Source organism: Lissotriton vulgaris, chromosome 4_1 (genome assembly GCF_964263255.1).
Source record: "Lissotriton vulgaris chromosome 4_1, aLisVul1.2, whole genome shotgun sequence".
Classification (NCBI taxonomy): Eukaryota; Metazoa; Chordata; class Amphibia; order Caudata; family Salamandridae; genus Lissotriton; species Lissotriton vulgaris.
In genome coordinates, this window is record NC_141691.1 from 292503530 (window position 1) to 292516372 (window position 12843).

Sequence of the window (12843 nt, forward strand, 5' to 3'; positions counted from 1 at the left end):
TATACAATAGGGTACATGCAAACTAATCCATTAGTCAGAAGAAATCCATCAGATGGGCAGACCATAAAGTAGAAACAAGGTTCCCCTACTATGAGAGATCAGTTAGCCATACTTTTTCTTGCGTGGACAAGAAGCTACAGAAAAGTGCTCATCCTGGAACAAACTTCCTCTGTACTCAACAATTGCAGAAATCTATGGGCAAACCTTCATTGAACAAAGTGACACTTCTTAAGGAGCTACAGTAAGCTGGGCCTGAAATAGAGTGAATATAGTTTTCAAAAGAAAATTAAATAGAGCAAAGCTTGCTCCAAGGAATGGTCATAGGGGCAAGTGTCCCAATGACCATCTTTGATAAAATCAAGGGGAAACAAAGCAGAAGGTGGACTATGCTTGACCAAAAACGAAACAGGACTGACCTTTCCCATATACTCATTTTCCAGGTGAGATAAGGTTCGAGGCTGCAATTAATTTTTAGGCTTACATAGTTATACAGACTGATTTTATGGCACTCAATGCTCTACCATCATACGTGCCTCATTTTAAGACAAAGATATTTCATGACACCTTTATCCTCCTTACAGATGGATGAGGCAGAGTTAAACCGATCCGGTTGCCCCAGTCTTCACAAGAGAACTCGACATAGGCTAGTCAAGGGATGGGAGAACCTTTAGCTAATTGCAGGCAAATTCTTATGATATCTCTATTTAAGGTCACCTCAGGGTTGACCTACACCGAGATCCACAAAAGGATTAGCGCTAACTTAATGTGATCCTCTAAACAGGGCAAGCCTAACTCGCAGATACTAATAAATTGCAAGCAGGAGGGGGATTGATTCAACATGCGTCTGCAAACATGATTCTCTTCTAGTTGCAAGGGTCAGTTTTAGTATATTCCCATAAGCCTGCATTATAACTGTCCGCAGAAACGCACTGTGAGCTATTAATGGATATAAGAGAGGCCAAGGCCTTATGCCCTACTGGCCAAGAGAGACTCAAGAACACACATGCTGCTCTAAATAATGTAAAGGTACTAGATATAATATGGGTTCCCCATGACCCTCAACTATCAAATATTACACCTAGATTGGCTAAACTGTGGATGCTGTCTGGGCACTTACCCCACATGCAATATGCCTGCCTATGGCTGCTTGGATCGCAGGTCATGATATGCGACTTACTATAATTTGTACTGAAGTCTACATTTGCCATAAATTCAACAAAAGAGTTTACCAGTCTGCAGAGTTTTTAAGAGGTATGAACCATAAGAACAGTGGCATTCACATATAGTAAGGTAGGAATGCCCACACTGCCTATCTAGAGTATATCCTTTGTGACATCCAGTAAAGTAGGGACTAAATTACTAATGTAAAGGATAAGCAACAGGAGTGCCATTGCATAACCTTGACAGACACCATGTTCAGGATTAAAAACGTCTACAAGCTTTCCCTCAGAGCCAAAGTGTACCCTGGCTTCCAATTTCTTGTGGAGGGTGTGCAAAAAATGAACTAGCGCAGCATCAAGACCCAAACTCAACAACATCCTCTACAAGGTGACTCCATTCACGCAATTAAAAGATTTCAAAGATCCAAAATTACAAGGTACAATGGGAGGTACCTAGATATAGCATATTTCCGCATTATTAGGAGGGGATTCAGGCACTGCTCTACATTTCTCAACTGCTCTCTGAAACCGTACTGACAAGGGTGGAGTATGTTTTCCGCTTGGGTCCATTCCTATGTCCAATAAAAAATTACCCTGCTGATAAATTTAAGAGTAGAATTAATCAGTGAAATGGGGCTATAACAACTGGGTTCTGACCTGTTCCCCTTCTTGAAAATTGATATGATAGTAGACAGGAATCAAGACTGTGGGAAGATGCTAGCAGTTAAGTTATTAAATACATTGGTTAGAAGAGGGGCCCAACGCTCAAGGTTACATTTGATAAGGGCAAGTGAAACCACGTCTGTGCCAGGAGCTTTGGAGTTAGGGCTTTCAGTAATAGCAACTGCCATCTCTTCAACTGAAAAAAACTAACTTACAAAGTTGTCTCTCTGCATGACCAACTGGGGGGCCAGGTAAGGGATCTTCAGCTCGAGTAGGGAAAGGATACATGCTGAAAATGTGTTTGACCCAATCATTGGCATTAATATGGCAATACCATTGTTATCCAGGGTTCCTCTTGCCTTACATTGCATAAGCAATGGTCCTTGGATCATTAAGATTAGCAGCAGCTGAGAGACGATCCCAATCCTCACAATTGAGTTTGTCTTTTTTTCCGTTTAATTTGCTGTTTATACTATCTCTAGCATAAGCCACCTCAAGCAGGATCCTGGGTCTGGCTAGAAGGGCTTTCCTAAGCTGCCTGCTGATGAGTGAACATGTGGAATCAAACCACCCGATTAGTCCACGATTACCCTGAACTGGCTTGAGTAGGGACGTTCTAATAAGACTACAGAGCATCTCAGATTAGTGTAGGAAATTAATACCAGCAGGCGCTTCTGAAAAACAACAAAGCAAGGTGCTGAAATGATGGTGCAGCATTTTAGCCATGAACTCATTAGTGTTTTGCAAGTGCCAATGTAGCCTAAGGCTCTCATTCCTGACCAATTGATCAACTAGGTTAACAGGTGGTTCTACGAACCTCAAAAGAGGGAGGGTGAAAATCATGAACAATGTGTTATGATCACTTACTGTGGTTACCAAGAAACCATCTGTAAGGGATTTAAAAAAAAAATGTCACTAGTAACAAATATATAATCAATTGTACTCAAGGGCCCTCCCAAGCAAAATGTAGGACGGTGGTCATTGCAATTATCAAGGTAATCCAATAAGTTCAACAAATCTCAGCGGCTGGACGCACATTTAAGCGAGGCAAACCTTTGGTGGGCGCTTTGACAAGCTTGCGTTACACGGAGAAGACCTCGGCTGGATAACGCTGCTTTTGCAGTTTTTTAAAACCTCCCGTTTTTTTCCTTATTATTTCCTCTTTTGTTGCACATTTAACCCTGTTTTTAACTGTGTAAATTTGTGTAATCTGGCCTACAGCTTACCGCACTCTTTCCCGCTTACCGCACATAATTGTTTACAACACCGCGCTTTGCGGGTCCCTGCCCACGTCTCGGACTAGTGGCCATCTTAGGTGGGGCTGACGACGCCAGGCGTTCTGCGCGGTCTAATCTCAGAGGCTGGACGCGCATTTAAGCGAGGCAAACCTTCGGTGGGCGCTTTGACAAGCTTGCGTTACACGGAGAAGACCTCGACTGGATAACGCTGCTTTTGCAGTTTTTTAAAACCTCCCGTTTTTTTCCTTATTATTTCCTCTTTTGTTGCACATTTAACCCTGTTTTTAACTGTGTAAATTTGTGTAAACTGGCCTACAGCTTACCGCACTCTTTCCTGCTTACCGCACATAATTGTATACAACACCGCGCTTTGCGGGTCCCTGCCCACGTCTCGGACTAGTGGCCATCTTAGGTGGGGCTGACGACGCCAGGCGTTTTGCGCGGTCTAGTCTCAGAGGCTGGACGCGCATTTAAGCGAGGCAAACCTTCGGTGGGCGCTTTGACAAGCTTGCGTTACACGGAGAAGACCTCGGCTGGATAACGCTGCTTTTGCAGTTTTTTAAAACCTCCCGTTTTTTTCCTTATTATTTCCTCTTTTGTTGCACATTTAACCCTGTTTTTAACTGTGTAAATTTGTGTAAACTGGCCTACAGCTTACCGCACTCTTTCTCACTTACCGCACATAATTGTATACAACACCGCGCTTTGCGGGTCCCTGCCCACGTCTCGGACTAGTGGCCATCTTAGGTGGGGCTGACGACGCCAGGCGTTCTGCGCGGTCTAGTCTCAGAGGCTGGACGCACATTTAAACGAGCCATGTTGACGCGCAGCGTCATCGCGCAGCGGGATCGCCGGATTTCCGCCGGAGTTACGCCTGAGTTCAGCCCGTCTGCGCCCGTCCGCGCTGTGGACGGGCGGCTGCCCTTTGCCAACATGTCCTCAGGTATGTTAACTCTGGATGGCCGCGTATGTTATACTTCCACGGCATTATATTCACTGCGACCCTCCACCCCCACCTCTTGCACCTTATGCATCTTGCCTCTTCATTATTTCACATGTGCTGGCTGCGGCTTTTCTACTGGCAAAATGCAGCTCTCTAAGACACAACATAACATAAAGCATTATAGGGGAAAAAGGAAGCCTACCAAGGGTCGTATTTCTTCCCCTTCTCCGCTCCATTTTTGGAGCTTAAATTGTAGATCGCATCCTAAGAATAAATTAAAAATTTTTGATTTCATAACTGAGGAATCCCCTGATGCTCTGTTCCTGACCGAGACCTGGATACACGCCAGCTCGGGTCCGGACATTGCTGCAGCTATTCCTCCCAACTATGTTGTGCTGCATCAGGATAGACCCTCAGGCAAAGGTGGTGGAATCGCAATCATCTTTAAATCCATCTACCAATGTAAACTGGAATTACTACATCTTCCAGGTAGTGAGGCTGCATTGTTCAAACTTATGATTAATCCTCGATTGACGCTCTCCGGCCTGTTAATTTATCGGCCGCCCGGAAATGCTGCTTCATGGATCTCCTCACTCGTTGATTGCCTATCAGCAACACTTCTGAAATCGAACAATTTTACTATTCTTGGTGATTTAAACATCCATTTAGATGATGTTAATAATCCCCTTAATAAGTCTTTTCTCTCCGATCTTGAGGTTTTCAACCTCAAACTTTGCAATTCCGGAGCTACTCATCTCGCTGGTCATCTCTTGGATCCAATCATTTCTACTCTTTCATTTGATTGTACTCACTCGGCGCGTCCGCTCGTCTGGTCTGATCATTATGCGATACATTTCGTGTTACCACCTGGTCTTTACTTGGCCAGTGTTTATGTGGAGGAATTCAAATCATCCTACCGCTGGGACAGGCTTGATGTTGCTGCTTTTAATCAGCGTCTGACTGAGACAATTCCATCTTCTATCAATACTGAGCAGGATCTGAATGCTCCCATTTCTTGTTGGCTGACAGATGCAGTGTCTGCTCTCGTCCCTCGCTCTAGTAGTAAATGTAGATCCTTGCGCCCCCCAGCACCTTGGTACCCTGATGAGCTGAAAATCCAACGTGCTAAATGTAAAGCCCTGGAGAGGAAGTGGAGGATGTCTTACTCCGCTCCTTCTAAAGCGATTTACAAAGAAGAGCTGAAATTCTATCATGCAAACTGCAAACGTGCCAAGGCCTCCTACATCGCCTCTACAATTACTTCAGTGCAAAATTGTCCCTGGACTCTTTTTGCCACTGTTAAGAAACTCACAGGAGGTGACACCACTCCCGTGCTGCCGGCTTTAGATGGTATACAATGTAATGCCATTGCAGACTTCTTTATATCCAAGGTTGAGGGCATTCATCAATCTTTGGCTCTCTTCCACCACCAACTGATTTCCCCCAACCCGGCTTTCTTTGCAATGCTTCCTTTTCTCCTACTGAGTTTATTTACAACTGGATACCATTTGATGACTCCTCCTTCCTGTCTTGTTTAAAAAGCATCAGGTCAGGCTCCCCCCGGGACCCAGTCCCTATGAAGATATTGAAACAACTTGACCTTGAACCACGGAGATTCCTAATGAGGCTACTTAACATCTCTCTTACCGAATCTCGGGTGGAACAGGATTGGAAACATACCATGGTCGTTCCCCTGCTCAAAAAATCTGGTGCTGACATCACTAATCTTGCCAACTTTAGGCCTATATCCCTGCTGCCAGCTTGTTCTAAAATACTGGAACGTCATGTTAACACCCAGCTTAATGAGTTTGTTGAAAACGTGGGATATCTTCATCCATCCCAATCAGGCTTTCCCGCTAATTACTCCACCGAATCCGCACTCCTTGGGGTGACCGAGCGACTCCGACACGGTATCGATAGCGGTGAGACCTTTGCGCTTATTCTTCTTGATTTAAGCGCTGCTTTCGATACCGTGTCTCATTCCACTCTACTGGAGTCGCTCTGCTCCCTTGGTGTTGATGGACCAGCGCTTGCCTGGGTGGCCTCATTTCTCAATGAGCACACCTTTCAGGTTTTCTCAAACAAAGCTGAATCTGCGATTCATTCCTCTGCTTACGGCGTCCCTCAAGGGTCTATATTGAGCCCTCTGTTGTTCAATATCTACATCAGACCACTTGCTTCTATCGTAGAGGACGCCGGCTTGTCTATATATTCATATGCAGACGACACGCAGATTGTGTTTTCTCTTTCTAACAGCAGGGCTCAGGACACTTCTGCCCTTAAAATTGGCCTTTCTCGTGTTGCAGCTTGGATGCAAGCCCATCTGCTGAAGCTCAACGGAGACAAGACCGAGGTGATCGTACTAGGCAAACATAAAGATCTGTGGGGCTCTAGACACTGGCCCAGTGATACGGGCCCGTTGCCTACCCCCGTGCCTGTTGCCCGTAACCTCGGCTTCCTGATCGACGATAAACTTTCGATGAGGCAGCAGGCAACTAAGGTCGCTGCAATCTGTTTTAATACCTTACGCTGGTTGCAGAAGATCATATGGATGTTGCCTGAGTCCACACAAAGAACTGTCGTACAGGCCCTTGTGATGTCTCGCATCGACTATGGCAATGTGCTTTATCTAGGAGCTGATAAAGCAACAATTAATAAACTCCAGGTGGTACAGAACTCAGCCGCTCGCCTTTTGCGCAATGTTCCACGGAGAACGTCCGTAATGCAAGCTCTGCGTGACCTACACTGGTTAAAAATTTCTGATCGTGTGGTCTTTAAAACGTTGTGCTTCCTCTTTAAGATTCGATTCAGAAAAGGGGGTGGTGATGAACAGAGTGTCTGAATTAAGCAGACCACTCTTACCCAGTCCAAAGATCAGGGCTTGATCCATCACCGTTATTTATCTCACTGCCCCATCCCAGCTCAGAACCTGGCTATATGCAAATCAGTCTGTCCCTGGCCCAGTGCATCATGGGAACAGGGCAGACTAAACTACCAAGCCAATTCTTCACCAGAAAGGAGACAAGCTACCGGGGACCGGTTTCTGGCATTTCAGCCGTCTTCGGCCCGGCTTGCTTGAATCCTGATGGAGCAGTGAGAAAGGGACTCATGTCTGAGTATACCCTGCCACACCTATAGTGGCCAAAAACGATTCAGAAAATGGGGTGGTGATGAACAGAGTGTCTGAATTAAGCAGACCACTCTTACCCAGTCCAAAGATCAGGGCTTGATCCATCACCGTTATTTATCTCACTGCCCCATCCCAGCTCAGAACCTGGCTATATGCAAATCAGTCTGTCCCTGGCCCAGTGCATCATGGGAACAGGGCAGACTAAACTACCAAGCCAATTCTTCACCAGAAAGGAGACAAGCTACCGGGGACCGGTTTCTGGCATTTCAGCCGTCTTCGGCCCGGCTTGCTTGAATCCTGATGGTATTTACAATAAGGGGTGGTGAGGGACAGAGTCTCTGAATTAAACAGAATACTCTCACCCAGTCAAGAGATCAGGGCTAGATCCAACACCGTTTTTTAGCTCACTGCACCATCCCAGTTTCAGAACCTGGCTGTATGCAAATTAGTCTGTTCCTGTCCCAGTGCATGATGGGAACAGGGCAAACCAAACTACAAAAGCCAATTCTTACACTGGGAAGGAAACAAGCTACCGGGGACCGGTTTCTGGCATTTCAGCCTCTTCGGCCCGGCTTGCTTGAATCCTGATGGTGCAATGAGCAAGGGACTCACATCTGAGTATACCCTTCCACGCTTAGGGTGGACAAAAATATTTACAATAAGGGGTGGTGAGGGACAGAGTCTCTGAATTAAACAGAATACTCTCACCCAGTCAAGAGATCAGGGCTAGATCCAACACCGTTTTTTAGCTCACTGCACCATCCCAGTTTCAGAACCTGGCTGTATGCAAATTAGTCTGTTCCTGTCCCAGTGCATGATGGGAACAGGGCAAACCAAACTACAAAAGCCAATTCTTACACTGGGAAGGAAACAAGCTACCGGGGACCGGTTTCTGGCATTTCAGCCTCTTCGGCCCGGCTTGCTTGAATCCTGATGGTGCAATGAGCAAGGGACTCACATCTGAGTATACCCTTCCACGCTTAGGGTGGACAAAAATATTTACAATAAGGGGTGGTGAGGGACAGAGTCTCTGAATTAAACAGAATACTCTCACCCAGTCAAGAGATCAGGGCTAGATCCAACACCGTTTTTTAGCTCACTGCACCATCCCAGTTTCAGAACCTGGCTGTATGCAAATTAGTCTGTTCCTGTCCCAGTGCATGATGGGAACAGGGCAAACCAAACTACAAAAGCCAATTCTTACACTGGGAAGGAAACAAGCTACCGGGGACCGGTTTCTGGCATTTCAGCCTCTTCGGCCCGGCTTGCTTGAATCCTGATGGTGCAATGAGCAAGGGACTCACATCTGAGTATACCCTTCCACGCTTAGGGTGGACAAAAATATTTACAATAAGGGGTGGTGAGGGACAGAGTCTCTGAATTAAACAGAATACTCTCACCCAGTCAAGAGATCAGGGCTAGATCCAACACCGTTTTTTAGCTCACTGCACCATCCCAGTTTCAGAACCTGGCTGTATGCAAATTAGTCTGTTCCTGTCCCAGTGCATGATGGGAACAGGGCAAACCAAACTACAAAAGCCAATTCTTACACTGGGAAGGAAACAAGCTACCGGGGACCGGTTTCTGGCATTTCAGCCTCTTCGGCCCGGCTTGCTTGAATCCTGATGGTGCAATGAGCAAGGGACTCACATCTGAGTATACCCTTCCACGCTTAGGGTGGACAAAAATATTTACAATAAGGGGTGGTGAGGGACAGAGTCTCTGAATTAAACAGAATACTCTCACCCAGTCAAGAGATCAGGGCTAGATCCAACACCGTTTTTTAGCTCACTGCACCATCCCAGTTTCAGAACCTGGCTGTATGCAAATTAGTCTGTTCCTGTCCCAGTGCATGATGGGAACAGGGCAAACCAAACTACAAAAGCCAATTCTTACACTGGGAAGGAAACAAGCTACCGGGGACCGGTTTCTGGCATTTCAGCCTCTTCGGCCCGGCTTGCTTGAATCCTGATGGTGCAATGAGCAAGGGACTCACATCTGAGTATACCCTTCCACGCTTAGGGTGGACAAAAATATTTACAATAAGGGGTGGTGAGGGACAGAGTCTCTGAATTAAACAGAATACTCTCACCCAGTCAAGAGATCAGGGCTAGATCCAACACCGTTTTTTAGCTCACTGCACCATCCCAGTTTCAGAACCTGGCTGTATGCAAATTAGTCTGTTCCTGTCCCAGTGCATGATGGGAACAGGGCAAACCAAACTACAAAAGCCAATTCTTACACTGGGAAGGAAACAAGCTACCGGGGACCGGTTTCTGGCATTTCAGCCTCTTCGGCCCGGCTTGCTTGAATCCTGATGGTGCAATGAGCAAGGGACTCACATCTGAGTATACCCTTCCACGCTTAGGGTGGACAAAAATATTTACAATAAGGGGTGGTGAGGGACAGAGTCTCTGAATTAAACAGAATACTCTCACCCAGTCAAAAGATCAGGGCTAGATCCAACACCGTTTTTTAGCTCACTGCACCATCCCAGTTTCAGAACCTGGCTGTATGCAAATTAGTCTGTTCCTGTCCCAGTGCATGATGGGAACAGGGCAAACCAAACTACAAAAGCCAATTCTTACACTGGGAAGGAAACAAGCTACCGGGGACCGGTTTCTGGCATTTCAGCCTCTTCGGCCCGGCTTGCTTGAATCCTGATGGTGCAATGAGCAAGGGACTCACATCTGAGTATACCCTTCCACGCTTAGGGTGGACAAAAATATTTACAATAAGGGGTGGTGAGGGACAGAGTCTCTGAATTAAACAGAATACTCTCACCCAGTCAAGAGATCAGGGCTAGATCCAACACCGTTTTTTAGCTCACTGCACCATCCCAGTTTCAGAACCTGGCTGTATGCAAATTAGTCTGTTCCTGTCCCAGTGCATGATGGGAACAGGGCAAACCAAACTACAAAAGCCAATTCTTACACTGGGAAGGAAACAAGCTACCGGGGACCGGTTTCTGGCATTTCAGCCTCTTCGGCCCGGCTTGCTTGAATCCTGATGGTGCAATGAGCAAGGGACTCACATCTGAGTATACCCTTCCACGCTTAGGGTGGACAAAAATATTTACAATAAGGGGTGGTGAGGGACAGAGTCTCTGAATTAAACAGAATACTCTCACCCAGTCAAGAGATCAGGGCTAGATCCAACACCGTTTTTTAGCTCACTGCACCATCCCAGTTTCAGAACCTGGCTGTATGCAAATTAGTCTGTTCCTGTCCCAGTGCATGATGGGAACAGGGCAAACCAAACTACAAAAGCCAATTCTTACACTGGGAAGGAAACAAGCTACCGGGGACCGGTTTCTGGCATTTCAGCCTCTTCGGCCCGGCTTGCTTGAATCCTGATGGTGCAATGAGCAAGGGACTCACATCTGAGTATACCCTTCCACGCTTAGGGTGGACAAAAATATTTACAATAAGGGGTGGTGAGGGACAGAGTCTCTGAATTAAACAGAATACTCTCACCCAGTCAAGAGATCAGGGCTAGATCCAACACCGTTTTTTAGCTCACTGCACCATCCCAGTTTCAGAACCTGGCTGTATGCAAATTAGTCTGTTCCTGTCCCAGTGCATGATGGGAACAGGGCAAACCAAACTACAAAAGCCAATTCTTACACTGGGAAGGAAACAAGCTACCGGGGACCGGTTTCTGGCATTTCAGCCTCTTCGGCCCGGCTTGCTTGAATCCTGATGGTGCAATGAGCAAGGGACTCACATCTGAGTATACCCTTCCACGCTTAGGGTGGACAAAAATATTTACAATAAGGGGTGGTGAGGGACAGAGTCTCTGAATTAAACAGAATACTCTCACCCAGTCAAGAGATCAGGGCTAGATCCAACACCGTTTTTTAGCTCACTGCACCATCCCAGTTTCAGAACCTGGCTGTATGCAAATTAGTCTGTTCCTGTCCCAGTGCATGATGGGAACAGGGCAAACCAAACTACAAAAGCCAATTCTTACACTGGGAAGGAAACAAGATACCGGGGACCGGTTTCTGGCATTTCAGCCTCTTCGGCCCGGCTTGCTTGAATCCTGATGGTGCAATGAGCAAGGGACTCACATCTGAGTATACCCTTCCACGCTTAGGGTGGACAAAAATATTTACAATAAGGGGTGGTGAGGGACAGAGTCTCTGAATTAAACAGAATACTCTCACCCAGTCAAGAGATCAGGGCTAGATCCAACACCGTTTTTTAGCTCACTGCACCATCCCAGTTTCAGAACCTGGCTGTATGCAAATTAGTCTGTTCCTGTCCCAGTGCATGATGGGAACAGGGCAAACCAAACTACAAAAGCCAATTCTTACACTGGGAAGGAAACAAGCTACCGGGGACCGGTTTCTGGCATTTCAGCCTCTTCGGCCCGGCTTGCTTGAATCCTGATGGTGCAATGAGCAAGGGACTCACATCTGAGTATACCCTTCCACGCTTAGGGTGGACAAAAATATTTACAATAAGGGGTGGTGAGGGACAGAGTCTCTGAATTAAACAGAATACTCTCACCCAGTCAAGAGATCAGGGCTAGATCCAACACCGTTTTTTAGCTCACTGCACCATCCCAGTTTCAGAACCTGGCTGTATGCAAATTAGTCTGTTCCTGTCCCAGTGCATGATGGGAACAGGGCAAACCAAACTACAAAAGCCAATTCTTACACTGGGAAGGAAACAAGCTACCGGGGACCGGTTTCTGGCATTTCAGCCTCTTCGGCCCGGCTTGCTTGAATCCTGATGGTGCAATGAGCAAGGGACTCACATCTGAGTATACCCTTCCACGCTTAGGGTGGACAAAAATATTTACAATAAGGGGTGGTGAGGGACAGAGTCTCTGAATTAAACAGAATACTCTCACCCAGTCAAGAGATCAGGGCTAGATCCAACACCGTTTTTTAGCTCACTGCACCATCCCAGTTTCAGAACCTGGCTGTATGCAAATTAGTCTGTTCCTGTCCCAGTGCATGATGGGAACAGGGCAAACCAAACTACAAAAGACAATTCTTACACTGGGAAGGAAACAAGCTACCGGGGACCGGTTTCTGGCATTTCAGCCTCTTCGGCCCGGCTTGCTTGAATCCTGATGGTGCAATGAGCAAGGGACTCACATCTGAGTATACCCTTCCACGCTTAGGGTGGACAAAAATATTTACAATAAGGGGTGGTGAGGGACAGAGTCTCTGAATTAAACAGAATACTCTCACCCAGTCAAGAGATCAGGGCTAGATCCAACACCGTTTTTTAGCTCACTGCACCATCCCAGTTTCAGAACCTGGCTGTATGCAAATTAGTCTGTTCCTGTCCCAGTGCATGATGGGAACAGGGCAAACCAAACTACAAAAGCCAATTCTTACACTGGGAAGGAAACAAGCTACCGGGGACCGGTTTCTGGCATTTCAGCCTCTTCGGCCCGGCTTGCTTGAATCCTGATGGTGCAATGAGCAAGGGACTCACATCTGAGTATACCCTTCCACGCTTAGGGTGGACAAAAATATTTACAATAAGGGGTGGTGAGGGACAGAGTCTCTGAATTAAACAGAATACTCTCACCCAGTCAAGAGATCAGGGCTAGATCCAACACCGTTTTTTAGCTCACTGCACCATCCCAGTTTCAGAACCTGGCTGTATGCAAATTAGTCTGTTCCTGTCCCAGTGCATGATGGGAACAGGGCAAACCAAACTACAAAAGCCAATTCTTACACTGGGA